The sequence below is a fragment of the Ambystoma mexicanum genome, chromosome 1p (assembly GCF_040938575.1).
Source record: "Ambystoma mexicanum isolate Mex_15411 chromosome 1p, UKY_AmexF1_1, whole genome shotgun sequence".
Taxonomy (NCBI): Eukaryota; Metazoa; Chordata; class Amphibia; order Caudata; family Ambystomatidae; genus Ambystoma; species Ambystoma mexicanum.
The window spans coordinates 468,295,808-468,315,866 of NC_090921.1; positions in this window are offsets into that span (position 1 = coordinate 468,295,808).

The window sequence follows — 20,059 nt, forward strand, 5'->3', positions numbered from 1 at the left end:
GGTTTCCTGGTGACCCCGCAGAGCTAAGGTGAGCGTTACAGGACGTGAAGCCATTTCTGAACCTCTGCCCGGGCATCATGGAAACTTCAGACACCGACCAGTTGGCCCAGTTGTTGGGGGAACTCCGAGCTGAGGTCCACGCTGCCCGACAGGAAACAAAAGCCCTACGAAGGGAATTAGTTGTGAACAGTTATTGAACTGATGAGTTGGCTTGACAGGTCTTTCAGAGTCAGGCTAGTCAAGCCCCATTACCGGGGAGTCACCCTCAGGCCCAATCATCAAGTACAACACCCCCCGTACAGATGGTATTGCCTGGTGTCGTCCCTTTGGCCCTGCCTGAAAGATTTTTAGGTGACCCCAAGAAATTTGCTATCTTTATGAATCAATGCAGTTTACACTTGTGTAGGCCCGGGATGTTCGCCAGCGACCAGTCCAAAGTTGCCTTTGTGCTATCATACCTGGGGGGGAGTGCCGCTGATTGGTCTATTCCCCTAGTAAATCGGGACAATCCTTTGTTGCAGGACCTTGGAGGGTTTCAGAGAGAACTGGAAAAGTTATTCGCCCACCATACCAGAGAACAGGCCTTGGACAATGAACTATTGTCACTCCGACAGGGCAGTCAGGACCTGCTAACTTACATGGCCACCTTCAACCGACTGGTCGCCGAGACCAACTGGCCAGAGGAAAAGAGAACAACCCTATTCCATAGGGGTCTGTGGAGTGAATTAAAAGATGTACTAGCCCAAGTCGTGAACCCACCTGGCCGTTGTGCCGAGTTTATCAATCTTACAGTACAACTAGATCATAGACTCCAGGATAGAAGAACTGATCGGGCACAGGCAGAAGGGAAGTCAGTGTATATACGTCCTAGGGAGACTCAACCCCGGCAATCTGAAAATCAACCAGAACCTATGCAGATCGGGGGGTGTACGAAGCCCACTCACCAAAGCCGAAAGGGAAAAAAGAAGACAGCAGCAGCTGTGCTTATATTGTGGTAAATCAGGGCATTTCCTGCACGAGTGTCCCGTAAAACCCCCTCGGAAAACCTTAGGTGCCCTGGAAAAGGAGAACCCTGACCTCGACCTGGAAAACTCCAGCGCCCGGCAAGCATAGGGGTCTGTTTGTGGAGTGAGGAGAAGGAACCACAGACCTCACACTTCGCCATGCCAGTGATCCAGATATGCCATCAAAAGCCGTCTAAGATGCATGCATTGGAAGCATATATAGACAGCGGGCGGTAGGAAACTACATTGATCAGGATCTGGCAGTCCGGATTGGTCTTCCCACACGTGTCCGAAGGCTGCAACGGAGAACGTTACAACAGTTGATGGTACCCAGCTGTCCTCTGGACCTGTCAGCAACAATACCGACCTTGTAACCCTCCTCTGCCAGAACGGCCATAAGGACTGATAAGCTTCCCACAGTTTCAGCTGCTCCTGGGGATCCCTTGGCTGGAGGCCCACAACCTGCACATTGATTGGCTTGCTGGAGTGCTGACCTTCTCCAGGGAGTGCACCCATTCCTGTTATGCAACGGAATCGCAGCCTTCAGTGGAACACGTCCGAGCTGTCGACAACAGAAAAAGACCACTGCTGGGTCTGATGGGTGTACTACCCCCGTTTACCTTGACTTTCAGGACGTCTTTCAAAAAGAAAAAGCAGAAACACTACCTCTGCATCAGGTGTATCACTGCCAAATCAATCTCGTCCTGGGTGCCAAGGTCCCTTGCAGTCGCATCTACGCCTTAACGGAACAGGAAAACCGCCATTTGAAGACCTACCTAGACCAGTATCTGGCGAACGGCTTTATCCAGCCATCCAAGTCTCCACTGGCCTGACCCCTCTTCTTCGTACCAAAGAAGGAGGGGGACCTCAGGGCCTGTATTGACTATCGATCACTGAACCAGATAACGGTGAAAAACAGATACCCGTTGACGCTCATTCGGGAACTCCTAGACCAAGTGAAAGACGCACAGATCTACACCTAACTGGACCTCAGGGGGGCCTATCATCTGGTACGAATAAAATGGAAGACAGCATTTAGGACAAAGTACCTAGTAAATTCAAGATAAAGTCGCTTCAAGTCAGTTGCAAAAATATATCAACCAGAATAATCTATTACACACCCAACAGTCAGGATTCAAGGAGGCCCATGGCACATCATCCACCCTACTAGATCTCCAGACCAAAATGTTGGGTATAATGGATAAAGGCAAATCAGGATTATTAATCCTGCTGGACCTCTCGGCAGCTTTTGATCTGCTAGATCATCAGAAGCTCCAAGAGGCCCTAGAGAAGTCAGGCAAATGTTCACCATATGCCATCGAATGGATAGCCTCCTTTCTGGGAAATAGGAGCTCCAGGATCCAATGGGGCGACTATACCTCAGCCTCCCAACAGGTAGATTGTGGTGTCCCCCAAGGAGCCAGTTTTTCACCACTGTAATTTAACATCTATATGCACTGTCTCTGCACCCTTCTGACCAACCTGGACATATTTTTCATGAACTTCGCAGATGATACGCAATTGGTATTAGAATTAACTAGCTGCCACACCACGGACAACAGTAGGCTTGACTTGGTCTACAACTCCATTGAGGCATGGATGAAGACCAACTGGATGTGCCTCAATGGAGGGAAAACTGAACTCATGGTGTTCGGTTCCCCTCAAGCACTAGCGAAACTAGATCCAGCTTATGCAACCCTTAACATTAAAAACTTACCAGTTAGGGTCTCAGAAAAAGTGAAGACTCTCAGTGTATGCCTGCAGGCCTCACTGGGAGCAGAAGCACAGGTGGCATACCTCAAACGGACATAGCAATACCACCAAAGACTGTTAAGACAAATCAAACCTCATTTGAGTCAACAAAATAGCTCCAATATCGCCAGAGCTATTATACTATCTACACTAGATTACGGAAACTCCCTAATGCTAGGTGCCAATCGAAAGTGTCTTAAGCAATGCCAAGTCATTCAAAATAATGCCATAAGGACAATCGCTGGCAAATCTAAAAGAGACCACATCACAGAAGAACGAAAAGCCCATCACTGGCTCTCTATTGAAGAGCGTATCACTTTCAAGCCTCTATCCCTTGTTCATCACTGTCTCTATGGTTCTGCCCCAGACTATCTCAAAAAACAAATCAGCCCCTACGTACCCAGCCGGACGTTAAGATCAGAAAATAAAGGGCTGATTAAAACTGGACAAACTAACAAAGCCAATGGGCTGGGTCGAACCTTCCCCAATCTAGCCACGATCAAATGGAATAGACTTCCACTAGATCTCTGCCTTGAGCCCAACTACTTGAAATTCAGAAAAAAACTGAAAATTGCGCTCTATAAGTAAACTCCTGCTCATCCAAGCTCTGTCCCACTAACTGACTGAACCTCTCGACTTGTCCTGTGCTCCTATGTTGTCTGGTGTCTTTTTGTTGGCGCCCTGATGCCTGCGGGCTGCGGCGCTCTATAAAGATATTAAAAAAAAAAAGTATGGCCTCTACGAATACCAGGTGATGCCCTTTGGGATTTGTAATGCCCGAGCTGCATTTCAAAGTTTCATGAACGATGTATTACGAGACCTGTTGGACATATGTGTTATAGTATACATCGATGATATCCTGGTATATTCCACCATGGAGCAAGAACATATCAAGCATGTAAGGGCTGTTCTAGAGAGGCTACAAAAACATTGGCTGTATGCAAAGTTAGAAAAGTGCACTTTTCACGTCACCGAAGTTGAGTTTTTGGGATTTATCCTTACCCCTCATGGCATCCGGATGGACAATCGTAAGGTTGACGCGATTCTCAACTGGCCCTCACCCACATTGGTCAAGGGAGTACAAAGCTTCTTAGGCTTCGCAAATTTTTACCGCCGTTCTATTCCTGGTTTTTCTCGAATAGTGCATCCAATCGCAACCTTACTGTGGAAAAATCAACTCTTCGTCTGGTCCACAATAGCCGAGACGGCCTTTCAAGAACTGAAACATCTGTTTACCTCTGCCCCAATATTACTACACCCAAAGCCTGATATCCCATATGTGGTTGAGACAGAAGCCTCCAATATCGCCATGGGAGCAGTCCTTTCACAGAAAAACCCTGAAACCGGCCGCTTGCATCCAGTGGTGTTCTGGTAAAAAAAAACTCACTCCCGCAGACAGGAACTATGCTATCAAAGACAAAGAACTTCTTGCAATCAAGTAGCCATTCAAAGAATGGAAGCATTACCGCCAGGGGGCCAGACACACGGTCACGGTTATCACCAATCATCGTAACTTGCAATATCTGAGGTCTGCCAAGGCACAATCATCCCGCCAGCAGAGATGGGCTCTGTTTTTCACAGAGCGCAACGGCAAAGCAGACACCCTATCTCGTCTGGGGGAAGGTCCAGATGCATACACAGTCCAAGAACCAATCGCCATCATACCTGAAAACAAACTCCTGGGCATTACAACAATATCCCCTTTGGATGAACTAAAGGCTGACGTACGGCACCAGATGAGTACAGAAGACCTACAGGCTTGGAACTCAAAAAGTACGAAACACACACTCAAGGATGGATTACCATTCTACATGGGCCGCCTCTATCTTCCGACTGCAGTGCAATAAGAACGGATCATCGCCAATTACCATGACACGTTGCTGGAAGGACACCCTGGATTTACAAAACAATGGCCAGGATCAAGCACGGCTACTGGTGGCCAACCTGGCGAAAAGATATCACCCAACATGTATTAGCATTTGGGATTTGCACGTAGAACAAGGCTGACAAACAGAAATCTGCAGGACTCCTGCATCCACTAGCAATTCCTCCCATACTATGGCATATGCTAACCCTGGACTTCATCACAGACCTTCCCCCCTGTAATGGTTATAACGCAATCCCGGTTGTAGTGGATGCATTCTCCAAAATGGCTCACTTCATACCCCTGAAAGGACTACCCACCGCATCTACCTTGGCAAAAGTATTCTTAGAGCAAATTGTCCGGCTACCTGGCTTCCCATCGGTCCTGGTGTCGGATCGCAGAAGCCAGTTTGTTTCCAAGTTTTGAAAAAGAAAGTTGTGAGTTAGCACAAGTTGACGTACGTCTATCCACCAGCCATCATCCTCAAACAGATGGCCAGACAGAGTGAACAACCAGACACTTGAACAGTACTTAAGATGTTTGTTCCACCAATCAGAAGGTACATGGAAAGATATGTTATGGGTTGCGGAATACGCTTATAACAACTCACATCATGCCACGATCGGACAAACCCCGTTTTACACCTTGTATGGTCGACACCCGCAGAATTCTGTTTTTGAATTGCCAGAAGAATTGGAGATGCCCGCTGTAAGAACTTTACACACCAAAATCACCCAGAGTCTCAAGGAAGCCACTGAACCATTGACACAGGCCAAGGAAAGGCATAAAAGATTCAACATCGGAAAGAGGTCCCTGCTTATAAAATTGGTGACGCAGTATGGTTAGCTTCCAAAAATGTGCCCACGAAAGGTCCCAAGGCCTTCCGCCCCAGGTACTTAGGCCCATACACCATTGAAGCAATAATTAACCCAGTCGCTATGAAGTTATCCTTGCCTTCTAACATGCGTATCCACCCGGTGTTCCACGTATTCCTCTTAAAACCTGTCCAACCAAATACCTGAGTGAAGGCACCCCCAGTTCCTGTAATCATAAATGACGAACCTGAATACGAAGTTAAAGAGGTACTAGATTCAAAATTAACAAGGTCCAAGCTATATTACCTCATCAAGTGGAAGAGCTATGGGCCACAAGACAGGTCCTGGGAACCCAGTGAGCATGTGCATGCTCCTCGGCTAATTAAAAGATTCCATTGCGAGCACCCGAGTAAACCCGGGCCCGGAGTGCCGGGAACTACCTTAAGAGGGGCGTTGAGAGGGGTCTTAGGAGGGAGTACTGTCACAATCACTGGCCCTACCAATACTGGCCTTGCCCCTTGCACCTACCCTAGTGTAGTAGTAGGCACATATGCACACAGCCCGGGGTGTCCAAGGCACCACTGGGGTTCGTGGACCAGGATGAGAAAGAACAAAAAGAGTTGGGCCCAAGCTTGGCATTCCTGGGCCACTTTTCTTATTCATGAGGTGACTATGCCCTGCCACTTGTTATTCCTCCAACATGGAGGCAGAATAATCCAAGCAGCACTTAAAATGCTTCAGGACTGTCTTTGGATGTGGCTGGCTCTGCCTTTTGGGTGGGGCTGGGCACGCTAAGTCATTGGGTGGGGCTGGGCACGCTTAGTCATTGGGTGGGGCTGGTTGTGGTTGGCTATTTAAGCCACACCCAGGCAAGGGTTCCCTGCTTCACGTCATCCTGCCACTGCAGCGTGACGCTTACCGACCTTGCTCCTGCTCTCCAGTCCTGAAAGAAGAAAGAAACAGCTGTTAGACAGAGCTCCGCTCTATGGACCCGATTTCAGATCCTCGGCAGCACTCACCTGGTTATCCTTGTGTGAATTCTTGGCAGAAACGCTTCTTGGCATCTCGGCTTTTCGACTCCTCCGTCGCCACTCCTGCTGGAAAGAGAAAAAAAACAAGACAACAGTTAGTAAGTGGAATTACCGTGCAAGGTAGCAGCGTTATGAACAGTATGAACATTGTGCATACCATTAAGGCAGCAATTGAAGAAAGTGAAAGCAGCATTGTGCTTGGGGTAAAGCGGCACTTCAGAAAGCACCAGCATAGCGCCTTCAACGCTGCTAGTTGATCCACAACATAGCACCACGCACCAAAGGGGCAGCGCTCTGCATCGAGACACTCTACAGAGCGCCGAGCATAGAAGGAACAGGGCACAGCCAGGATGCTCTGTGCCCCGAAGCAAAACTGCTCAGAACTATTAAACTGCAAAAGGACACAAGCGCATACAGCACAGTGCACACAGACAAACTGAACTTTAAAACCACCCTTTACCGACAATTATCTAAGCTGCAAGGTGAAAGGACACAGATCCATGCCGCAGCAGGCCTTGGCTGGATATAGCCCACCACAGTCAGTGACGTAACTGACTCTACACCTATTGCGACCCTGCTCAAGAAATAGTAGGATGGAGACCTTCTCTTCCCAATAAATCAGGTGAGCGGCGACCCCGAAAGTTGGGAACCCGGGGGGGTACAGGGTGGAGGGAGGAGCCCTATCCACCACTCTCATTAACACAGTATTGTGTATCCCTTTTAGGATCATGCCTAGGGGTTCAGTTCCACCGGAGTGTCCTCACACAAACACCACACAGAAGAGGTTTCCTGGTGCCCCTGCAGAGCTAAGGTGAGCGTTACACATATGTTGCTCCAGACCCCTAAACCAATCCTAACTTGGAAGCTGGGTTTGGGAGGAGACAGAAGGGTAGCTGTCCAATCCCAGTTGCAGGAATTATTGCAGGGTACTTTCCCAAGATTGTAAAATTGGTGGTGTCATCACTTCTATATAAGGGGGACTGCACTAGGGCACACAGAGAGACACAGATACAAGAGACAGACCATCAGGAAGGATGCTGAAACTTACCACTTGACAGCTGTAATAAACACCAGAGGAGATTGCTGAGAGTGCATCTGAGTGGGGCTGTCTAATTCTAGGAATGCCTCAAAGATGACTGGGTCCTATGGTGGAGAACGGGAGGCCATATTTGAGAGAGGAGTGGCCAGACCCCTGCCCTATCTTTCCAGAGTGTCCTGAGATGCAGCGGGCTTTGCTGAACTTTAAACAGAGGCTTTCTATGTAAGTAGAACTGTGCCCTGGGAAAACAAAAGGTGGGGGAGTATATATAAATATTAATTTAATTAATTCCCCCTTTGGTAGAATACGACGGGTGGATTTTGTTAAAATTCGAAATTAACAAAGCTCACTTCCCAGTGTGTGCTGAAAACTATAGCATATACATTAATTGGGTAATCCTTGTTGTCCTGCTGACCCCAACTTCTTTAAGGAAGAGGGGTGTCTTTGTTCTTAAATCAGTCCAACCTTTTTATCCAGCTTCCCCAACACAGGTCTTTCAGTGGAGGGTGTCCGAAATCCAAAATTCCCCAAATCATTCAAATTTTTCTGTCTGACTTCCCCAACACAGCCAAAATAGGGGGCATCTGAAAAACAAACCACTAAATCACCGTATCACCGTGGCCCTCATTACGACCCTGGCGGAAAGTGACTGACCGGACCGCCACAGCGTAAATAGCGTTTCCGCCATTGCACGATGGAGCAAAGTGCGGCCCATTCCGACCCATCGGGCACGAGCACCACGGCATGGCGGAAGTGCAAAGTCCGCGATGGCGGAAATGACCCCAAAACGGCCCACACCGCCGCCGTACGGCACCCTAGGTGCAATACCGCCACCCATCTTAGCGGACACCGCAGTGAGCGCCAACCGGAAAGTACGGTGACCGTAAATATACGGAAACGGAAGTAAAAACATGGGCCCGGAACGGGAAACAACACGCCGTACACCTATAAAACCACAAAATCCACACAACCACTAATAACACTACCCTGAGACACATCCCAACCCGCCATCCACCCTAGTGAAACCAAGAAAAATGGGAAAAGTAGCGAAGAAAGCGTGCGACCGCAAGCGGCAGGTCCACTTCTCCCGTGAGGAACTCACCGTGCTTACAGAGACCCTCCAGGAGAATGCCGCCGCCGTCTTCTCCACGCAAATGACCAGGACGGCACTTGCGAACAAGAAGGCCATATGGGCCCTGGTGGCACAGCGGGTAAGTGCGGTGGGGACCGCACCCCGCAACCCACAGCAATGCAGAAAGCGATGGGACGACCTGCGGATACGCGTCCGTAGCATACTTTCTGCCAACCGCAACATTGCCACAGCCACCGGGGGAGGATCGGAATCACCCATCAAGTTGACCCCCTGGGAAGAAATCTGTGCCTCCACCATTGGAATGGAGAGCATAGAGGGAGTCGGAGGGATGGAGAAAGGAGTGCAGACATCCGGAGAATCCGGTAGGTGGCCCAAATAAAACCATGCCAAATCCACAATGTCCAATCATGTGAATCACATGTGTCCACATAGCGCAACAGCAACACATGGCCAGGAGAACGTCCACACACATTGGCCTGATAGCGCACTTTAAAACTCACAATAAATACATAAATAATTAAAAACCCCAAAAACACCCACTACACGTGCAGCAGGCACACCCTAACTGCAGGCTGCCAAACAACTGCACCCTCACTCCACACACAAATGAAAGCACCTCCAAGGCCCCGACCCAAATCACCCTCAGGTACCACCCCAATGCATGTGATACATTGCCATTCCAATTCCCACAGACCCATTAATAACGCTCGCCCTCCTTTACTCCACCACAGGGTCCGATCCAAACAACGAGCTTCAGGACACCCCTACCAGCACACCTGCAAAGAGGGCCAAGACCAACGGCCAAAGACCCTCCACCTCAGCTGCACGCATCAAGACACGGCAGCAGCACAAATCAAGTGGCAGCACAGAGGAGGGAACATCAACAGGCACCCCAGCAGCCAGCATGCCCACAACAGCAGCACCACAGGTCCCCCCAATGGATGCCACAGAAGGCACTGCCTCTGGTGGCAGCAGCACCATAGGTGACACCCCATTAATGGCAGCATGCTCCGACACAGAAGACGGGGATGTCGAAGTCAGATCCATCCATGACCTGTCCCAATCCCCCTGTCTGTTCCATCCCGTACACCATGAGGATACCACGCAGGGGCACCCACAAGACGACGACTGGCCATCCCCCACAAGCCCTGTGGCAGGGCAACATGAGGCGAACAGCCACTCTGTGACACCACCGCAAATGGCCATGGCCCAGCAGAGGCAACAGTCCCTCGACCAGTTAATCGTGCAACAGCAGCAACTGGCCACGCTCCTCAAGGACCATGCCGATGAATGTGGGGGCACTAAGGCAGACATAGAAACATCAACTGAGACACTTAGGGCAGAAATGGAGAGAAGCACAGAGACACTAAGGGCACAAATGGAGAGTAGCACCGAGAGCCTGAGAGTCCAAATGGAGAGAAGCACCGAGAGCCTGAGGGGGGAACTGCATGCGACGTCCAAAGACGTATGTGCCGAACTTGCCGCAGTGCGCCGTGTGCTCACTGAGCTCTCACAAACCCTTAGGGACATGCATGGACGTGAGCAGGCAGAGACATCATCCGTTGCAAGTTCCCTCCAGGGCAGCCCCCAACGTAGATCTGGGAGGAACCTGCGCTCCACAGGCAGGGGTGCCCCTGATACCCGCAGAGGGGGCTTGCAATAGCGACTGCCCACTGACAATGAGCATCTTCGGACACTGGTGTTCGGGGGGGAGGTAGGAGGGTGGAGGGGGTGTGTTGGGCTCACTTGGGTGGCAGGTCGATAGGGTGTTCAACATGATATCACATATGCCATAAACAATGCACGATCAACCAATGAGATGTGTGGACAATGATCTTTGTGTACTAGGCCATCATAGGCGTACAGTCCATATTGTGCATGTACCAGACACACACAGTGCCACGAGTCCCGTGTCCATGTATCAGCCACCAGGCGTGAGTGCTAGAAGCATGCATCAATGAGATGCTGACGAATGTCACGGCCCTCCTGTGCCTCGCGGACTCCTTGAGGTGCTGCCACATCCCCACCCTCATCATGTCCATCATCAGGTGCTTGCAGTTCTGCGTCAGGGGGCATGGGCACATTTCTACGTACGCACATGTTGTGTAGCATGACACATGCCATCACCATCTTTGCAACCTTCTCATGGCGGTACAGGAGTGCCCCGCCAGACCTGCTGAGGCACCGGAAACGAGTCTTCAGTAGGCCGAATGCCTGTTCAATGACTACACGGGTACGTGAGTGGGCATGGTTGTAGTCCTCCTCATGCTGGTCCCGTGGGTTCCGGACTGGTGTGAGGAGCCATCTCTTCAGTGGATATCCGGCATCACCTGTATGTGGACGATAAACGAATTATGTGGAATGCCATTGCTACGTACGCACCCCCCCCCTTCCTGCCAGGTTATTGCCGCATCACATACCCCACATCATCATGCATGAAATGAGACTCACCGAGTAGCCAGGATCTGTACCCTGCGTGTCGCTCCATGTAGCGTGGTATTGTTGAGTTCCTCAAGACCATAGAATCATGGGTTGATCCGGGGAATCGGGCACAACAATGTGTAATGATCCTGTTGGAGTCACACACCATTTGTACATTCAGAGAATGATATTGTTTTCGGTTGCGGTACTGGGCCTCCATGGCATGTGCGACGACCAATTCCACATGGGTGCAGTCGATGGCACCAAGGCAACCCGGTATGCCGCCAAGTGCACGGAATCCCACTTTTGTGTTGGTAATTTCCTGCTCCGAGCGTGGTAGAGAGATGTAGTCGTCTGCGTGCTGCAGGAGGGCATCGAGCACTTGCAATAGTGTCCGTGAGAACAGTGGCTGAGAAATGCCATGCAACTGTCCGACTGTGTGCTGGTAGGTGCCTGTGGCCAGGAAGTGGAGTACAGACACCACCTTCAGTAGGGGTGGGATGGCAGTTGGGCTATCTATCATGCTGACAAGGTCAGCCTGTGTCATGTCCACAATGGCGGCTATGGTGTCCCGGTCCAAACGGTAGAGGGTGTGGATCTGCTCATCAGTGAGGTTGAACGGATGTGCTCGGAGGCGTGGGATTGCGGGCTGCCTGCGTGGTGGTAGTGGCTGTGCTGGCGGCCCTTGCTGGCCCTGCCTTGCCCTCCTCCTCCTCCTGCGTCTCCTCCGTGCGGCCGGTTGTAGTTGGTGTTCGTCTTCTTCTTGGAGTTGGAGTACTTGCAGTGCTATCAGGTCCCCCAGGGCCAACATCGCGAGTCCTGCCGGTAGCATTTCGGAGTGGGTGTGGTTGTGGGAGGAGACTGGGTGTGCAATTTATGTGTTTTCAGGCTGTATGGCCTCCACCTGTGGTGATTCATTCCACCTGTGCAAGCTGCTCTCCCCTTTGGCCGAGCACGTCCCGCACACAACGCTGCAATTCGAGGAATGGCATCTTGCTATTACAATCATGTATTTGTACCCGATGGCCGTGTAACATTGGTTGATATGTTCATTCGGCTATGGTCCCATTGTTTCACATACAATCTTTGCAGTCGCGAACAGACTTGTGAAGGGTCAGTGGAACGTAGTACTCGAGTAACGGTGGACCCTCATGCATCACTGTACCGAGTTGCAACGACGGGCGGGGCGTCCCATTTGTGAGTGAAGGCAGTTGCCATTTTCACACACAGCCGCACTAGATGGATTAATTTGTGATTTCAAGCGGCCACAGATGCCTTTTCGACGTGATGTTGCAAATGAGGAATTCGAAGGGCGGCGCTTTCGGTTATCAGCTAGCGGCGAGGAGATGCCCACAGGTCTGACTGCAAATATAACGTTCTATTGTTCAATGTCCCTGGGACAGGGGCCATGGCGAGGATGCAATGATTGATATGAATAGTTTGGGATGCGCAATAGCGAAGTGGACGATGAGGCCGGACGTTCCCAAATACATGTTACTTCACAACACTGGAATTACGGGCTGGGGCACTGTGGATTTTGCAGGCTGCATGACGCACAGACTCAATGGAAATTTCGAATGTTATGTGAGTAAATATTCAGGCGTTTTTATACCGGGATGAGGGAATGATGAATGGATGCATGGACAGATGATTTGATACAGTGTTTGCCATGTACAGGTCTTCTTGGAATCTGTCCGCCTCCCCTGCGCTATGTGATGCAGGGCTGCCATAGTGGGACCATCGTCTATCTGGCCTTGTTGAGCCCTCCCTGTCTCGACGCGCCCTCAGACACTTGTGTCCATGCACGTTACCAATCCCATCTGATGGATTCTGTTTTCACAGACGCATGCACATGTACACTCGTTTGTGATGGTGTTTACACCTCGATATAGATAGTTATGAGTCGCAAGTGGTTTTGGGGTGGTGATGATCCTTTGGAGTGGGCTAGCATGCATATGGCTGTGGATTTAGTGTGATCATTGAAGTGAGTTGTTCGAATGTAGTTCTGATGGCCATTCTGTTCTTTTTCTTTTCTTTTGGTTGACAGGTATCTCCTCCCCTTTTGCCACTGCCATCTGTATGCCACTCCTGCAGATGGCTTTTACTCCCGACACCTGCTGCTTCGTGTTAATCAGTGGAGCAGCATTACGATCTTATAGGACGATCGCCAATGGGCCACATGCCCTTACGCAGTACTAGTGGCTCGGAGCAACATTTCGGCCTTTCAGCTGGACTAGTGCCTCCCCATTGGGACGGCCCTGCGGTTCTGTGCGCTTCCATGTTGCCTTTTCGTACGAGAATGTGGCCCTGTGTACCATGAAGGAACAGGGCGTCACACAAGAAGTACCTGGTCATTTCTTGCGGATGCAGCCCACAATGGTGAAATGTGTTTTGGAGTTCATGGCCTAATGGCTGTATGGGCTTGGTGAATTTGTTGTGCATTAAATTTCTGTTCTGATATGGGCCGTGTAGCGTTCTTCTTTGCAAGTGATGTGGCATATTCCTATTTGGGGAGCGATGTATTGTGAGGAGATCTGCATTGGGTTCCAGCTTCGGAGTATAGTTGCGTGGTAAAGTGCTGGGCGCGTTTGCCTACGAAGCCCAGTGAGGTCAGGGATGAGGGCTGCCAATATGACTGTTTGAATGATGTCATGCTCAGGGGCGGGGGATTAGGTTTTGTGTGACAGATGCCGGTCAGCCAGGTGGACTGGTGGAATGATGTGATTTTCGGAATATTGCTGGTCACAGGTGCCTGTGTTTGCGTGCGTTTCTTGGTGGGGGACTGAGGTCATGTCCATTGGAATGGCTTCTGTATTCGTGCCATCTGTGCCCTGCAGCTCCCATTGGCCCCTCTTGGAATTCTTTTGTTCGTTGGCATGCATGGGTGACTTGTACATTTCACTGGTTGCATTGTGACTTCATTGCACCTACGGGGAGTTGTACTATGTGGCTAGGGAGCGGTGTACAGGCACTCAGTGGGGCCGTTTACGGTTGATTCGCGATGCCGTACTTCTCACCATGGCGGAATGGTACTTTCCGCCGTGCTTGATGGCGTTAGGTACATGTCCGCTAGGGTCGGAATTCGCGTACCCTTGCGCCATGGTGGTATTTATGGTTTGGCATGGCGCGCGCGCGCGTACTTGGTGCAGTTAGCGTTGGCGTTCACTACGGTGTCGCTAATGGCATCGTACTTTACGGTGACGGGTCATAGTCGCACCGAGCGCTATTCGATGGCGGTATTGCATTTCCGCCATCGTTTTTCGATTTCCGCAAGGGTCGTAATGAGGGCCCCTGTATTTATTTGAAACCAAAAGTGTGGGTGAAAACATAATTGCCATATGTATTTTTAACTTTCTTGAAATTCTACAGCTGGCCTTTTTAGCCTGCAGGAAAATCAAACTCGCACAACACTACATGATAATGGCTTTGAATATTGAACAGTTTAATTATTTCTTGAAGTGAAATTTGCAGAAAGTGAAGAATTGTGATTGTGTTCTTTTCAACTCACTTTTGTGATGTATTTATGCTGAGAGAAGTTGATTGTGTTGTACCACGAATAAAGTGGTGTTTTGACATTTTCGTGTTAATTTCTATTAATTTAATTTAAATAAATTCCAATATATTTCCCATACATCGGCCTGGTCCTTGGTTCATTGTTAGCTCAGGGCAAGGAATCCAAGGGACATGATATGTGTCTGAGTTAAGGTCTTGTTGATGGTTCTGTATCCAGGTAAATACCTGATTTGTCTTTTTCTTTTCCTTAGAGTGTGGAAAGAAGGTACGATAGCCTTCAGCACAGCGACCATATAACTCAACCCTAATGAAGAAAACCTTTCAAACCATAATTAGAAGTTCAATTGCATATGAGAGTGAACACTCCTATATCATAAAAACCTTTTCTATCCTGATGAACCATAGTCTGATCTATGGGGAAACACATGTCGAGGGATGAAATTGTAATATGTTTATAACCAACACGGGTTACAAAAACCTATTTTTTGGAAGAAAAGATTATGTATGAAAAATAATACGAATAATCTTTGAAAAACTGGAATAAATTTGTTTTTGAATTCAACAATCTGACCCACAGGTGGCTTTTTCTGAACAACATAACTGTGAGCGCATACGATGTTCCAAACTAGTACAAACATTACGTCTATTTATTGCTACAGTCACAATAAAGGAGCCACAAGTGCAGAACACAGTGGAAACAAAACATACAAACCAAATAAGGAATCAGCCAGGAGACAAAAAGCCAACAGTGACTGTTACTCAGTAACCAATGATATTTGGTTTGAAGGTGGAATACTACACAAAGCACTTGAGGCATTTTAAATTACCACAACTGCTCATGATGAACAGATACAAATGGCTCAGCTAACTGCTCAGTTATATTTTCATTTGCTGTAAGTAGAAGGGTGTTGGCAAAATGGTGAGGCTAGTAGGATGAATCAGGCTGGAGACCTGTCACTGACCCAGGACCTTGTTCAACAACTCAAAGCTGAGTTAAAAACACTGCAGCAAGAGAGTGCAGAGCGGGAAATGCCGTTTTTGCACTGAAACATGCACATAGATAGTGTGTTAAAAATCTGAGCGCACTGGAAGACAAGCTAAATGAGCAGGCTGCTCATAATAGTCTTTTTGGAGGGCAGTCTCATATTCCAATCAGAAATAAAACAATTGAAAACTGAAAACAGTGAATTATCAAAGGGGTTGATTCCCAAAATGACTTTGATCAGATACATCAGCAAGTGGTACTCTGAACAACAGAGGACGCAGCTGGCTCAGGAAAAGGATGTCTTGAATTGGGATAACAGCGTCCTATTACAGATTATAAATCAGTTGGAAATGGAGGTTTCCAGTGACGGTATCAGGACCTGGCCAGAATGAGAGAAGAAAGGAATGAGCTATAAAGGTGTGTGAGACAAATAGAAGGTGAACTATCAGAGGCAGTGAATGGTAGGGATGAGCAAGATAAACAGATTAATTTCCTGAATGAAAAGCGCCTTGAATATCTAAGCAGCATACAAGGCTCACAGGGAGAGAATTAATCACTTCAGCATGAGGTGCAGCAAACAAAGGATCGATTGGTAGCTCAGAGCAGGATCCTTGGCACTAATCAGGCCTTAGTTTTCAGAATTAAAAAGCCAGCTCTCTGACTACCAACAGCTAATAAATAGAGACACAGTTGTCAGAGCCTCACCAAGGAAATCGAAAATGATAAACAGGCCCTGAGGCACCCTGACCAACCAGGATATGGGACAAGGCCCACCGATCAAGGTGATGCGCCCTTCCCAACAGGGGCCTCATGTCAGTCATTTACAACCTATCATGAGAAAAGCCAGACGCTCAACCTAGGAAGGGCATTCTAATAAAACTCTGTATATTCAGGGGAATTCCCCAGATTCCCTGGTAGGAGGGATGAGAAAACTGGGTACTATCCTGGGCCTGAAAGGAATTCCAGTAAGAATGATGACATTGGGGGTTCATTTTGGTCCAGGCGAGAGGAGTCCAGACCCTGTGGTTCTGGGAGATATTCCCAGTCTCATAGAGAAAAGGAGCACCTAGAAAACAGGGAAGCGAGTACCAGTAGCACCTCTGAGTCAGAAGGTGAATGGACTCAGGTGTAGAGGAAGAAAAAAACTGCGAAACAGAGCAAGGGTTTTGTGAAAGATCAAATAAGACAAATCAAGGCTATAAAGAGCATCCTGACCCCATACCACAAGAATGCTAAGTATTCTGTATTGGAACACCTGGAACTTTATGAGCAGATGATGGCATCACTACATATCAGGAATGATGTGAATTTTATACAATTTGCTAAATGGAAGTTCTCATCTGAGTACTCCAGTTTCTTTGCAGGACTGGAGGACCAGGATCATCATAAGTGGTCCACCTATAAAGCGGCCATATTGAAAACAAATTCCACCCATAGGAACCCACAAGAGGCCCGTAAGGCTGCATATAACTTGCAGTGTGGGGAAGATCAGGTGCCTAGGGAGTTTGTGCAGGAGTTAAAGCGGCATTTGCTCAGACTTCCCGGCGGGTAAACAGCAATAGTAGGGAGTTCATAACTACAAATTTCCATGTGCTCCCCAAATACATAATGACTCAGTTGGTGCGTGACTTTCACGAGCATAGGACCCTGGATTGGGCTATTGAACAGGCCAGCAGGATTTATGAGGTCCAAAAGCCTGCTGAGAGTAAAATAACTGCCAATCCCCCCAAACCATCTAACACCCCCGCTTCTGCAAAGGTGGCAGATGTAAAAACTACCCCTCGATTGGATCTGGAGAAACGGGGGCCTAAAAGTAAGCCACCACTGCCCCTGCACTGTGTTTGCTCTATACTGTGAATGTCCTGCCCCTAGTGATTATTGAATTAGCCTATTCATGCTCTGCCAATATTACGACTTGCATTGTGAATGTCCTGCCCTAGTGATTATTGAATTAGCATATTCATGCTCTGCCAATATTACGCCTTCCATTGTGAATGTCCTGCCCTAGTGATTATTGAATTAGCATATTTGTGCTCTGCCAATATTACGCCTTGCATTGTGAATGTCCTGCCCTAGTGATTATTGAATTAGCCTATTTGTGCATTATTGTGACTAATCTGCCCCCCTATCCTTGAACCAGTATACCCGTGCACTGCTAATACTACGCCATTGCATTGTGAATATGCTGCCAATATTACGCCTTGCATTGTGAATGTCCTGCCCTAGTGATTATTGAATTAGCATATTTGTGCTCTGCCAATATTACGCCTTGCATTGTGAATGTCCTGCCATAGCGATTATTGAATTAGCCTATTCATGCTCTGCCAATATTACGCCTTGCATTGTGAATGTCCTGCCCTAGTGATTATTGAATTAGCCTATTTGTGCATTATTGTGACTACTCTGCCCCCTAACCTTGAACCAGAATACCTGTGCACTGCTAATACTACGCCATTGCATTGTGAATATATTGCCAATATTACGCCTTGCATTGTGAATGTCCTGCCCTAGTGATTATTGAAATAAACCTTTTGTGCTCTCCCAATATTACGCCTTGCATTGTGAATGTCCTGCCCTAGTGATTATTCAATTAGCATATTCATGCATTATTGTGACTACTCTGCCCCCCTATCCGTGAACCAGCATACCTGTGCACTGCTAATACTACGCAATTGCATTGTGAATATGCTGCCAATATTACGCCCTACACTGTGAATGCCTTGCCCTTTCCTACTCTCGAACTAGCCTACTTGTACTGTCAATACCTTGCCATTGCCGTTTGTCTCTTCTTTACACCATCATTATAATGACCTGCATTAACTTCGCACCTTGCACACTGCAGGAGAGAAACCTCAGACTTCATGCAATACTATCCTGTCTTCATGAGCCCAAAACTAACAGAGCCAAGGTCCAAAACCCTCACATTGATTATAGCAACACCACTATAGATCAGGACCCCTCCATCCCCATCCTCGAAGCCTATCAACAAACACAGTATCACACCCTCCCACCTTCTCTTCAATCCCACGCGAGAACTAAGCACCCTAAATGCAGTTCCGCCCCCCAAGGGCATAACAAGGCCACATCAATTTCTGGAGCTCTTATTAATGCAAGATCTCTCACGGCACATGCCACTGAAATTGCGGACATCCTATCCACTGATCACCTAGACATCTTGGCAGTTACTGAATCCTGGCTTCATGAGGCATCAGACCCTGCCCTCATGATAGCTATACCAGATAACTACCAAATACTGAGAGGAGATAGACCCAATGCCAGAGGAGGTGGCCTAGCCATCATATCTAAAACTAATCTAGCAATAAGGCTCACCACACCTCCCCAAATCAACTTGTGTGAAATACTCTCAGCCAAATTACATATATCCAATAACCACACACTATCTTCCTGCTATATAGAACACCAGGACCTTTAGGCACCTTCGAGGAGGACCTATCGAGTCTCCTTACAAATAACACCAAGGACTCTACGCAACTCCTACTCCTAGAAGATTTCAACTCAGTGTTTAACGACCCTGAGGACAAACATGCACAATCAATTCAACCTATCTTGACTGAACATGGCCTTACCCAAAAAGTCCTTGCCCCCACACATACAAAAGGCAGAACACTAGACTGGGTCGCCAATTTAAACTGCACTATCACCATCACCAAAATAACGCCACAACCCTGGACCAACCACTATCTAATTGGCTTCTCCTCCACAATAGAGCCCCAAAAACCTAAAACTATATATATGGTAACCCCACTCCCTACCAGAAGCAAAAAAGATATCACAGCTGAAAAACTACTTCCACACCTCCTCCCGACTATCAACTCCCTCTCCTATAATTCTGACCCTAGTGTACTAGTTGAGACTTTCAACAACACCATGACTAAGGCCCTTGACACCATTGCGCCTGTCAAGACACGCAAAAGTAAGCAAAAGTGCCACCTCAACACCTGGTTCACTCCCCAGCTTAAAGAATTACGCCTCCTAAAAAGAAAGCTCCAAGCTATATGGCAACATTCCCCCACAAATGTCGACAAAGTCCAACTAACCAACTTTGCCAATATGTACAAAAAAGAAATCCCCTCCAAAAGAAATACTTTTAATGACAGAATCTCCAAAGCTAACTCCAATACCAAGGAGCTATTTACCATCCTCCGTGAAATGGAATCCCCCATTCCACCTACAGACAATGTCCCTAAAGACCAGCAGTGGTGCACCAGCATCCAGAATTCACGATCCAACAAAATAGCCACCCTTCAGACCAAAATAGCCACCAAAAAAGCATCCCTGACATCCAGTGAGCCGCAACTTACTTCTCCCACTGCTATACCTAGCACCGACATACCTACAAATTCACTAAAATATGCATACTAGAAACTGAAAAACAGAGGGAGGTCTGGGAAACTCTCTACCAGCATGAACACAGCCCATTGACTTGTTCTTGGGTGGATGGCCCCTGGGAGAGTCTCAACCAAGACTTTATCTCACTGTTCTTTTCACAGAAAAGACATTTCCCTGCATATCAGTCTTTGT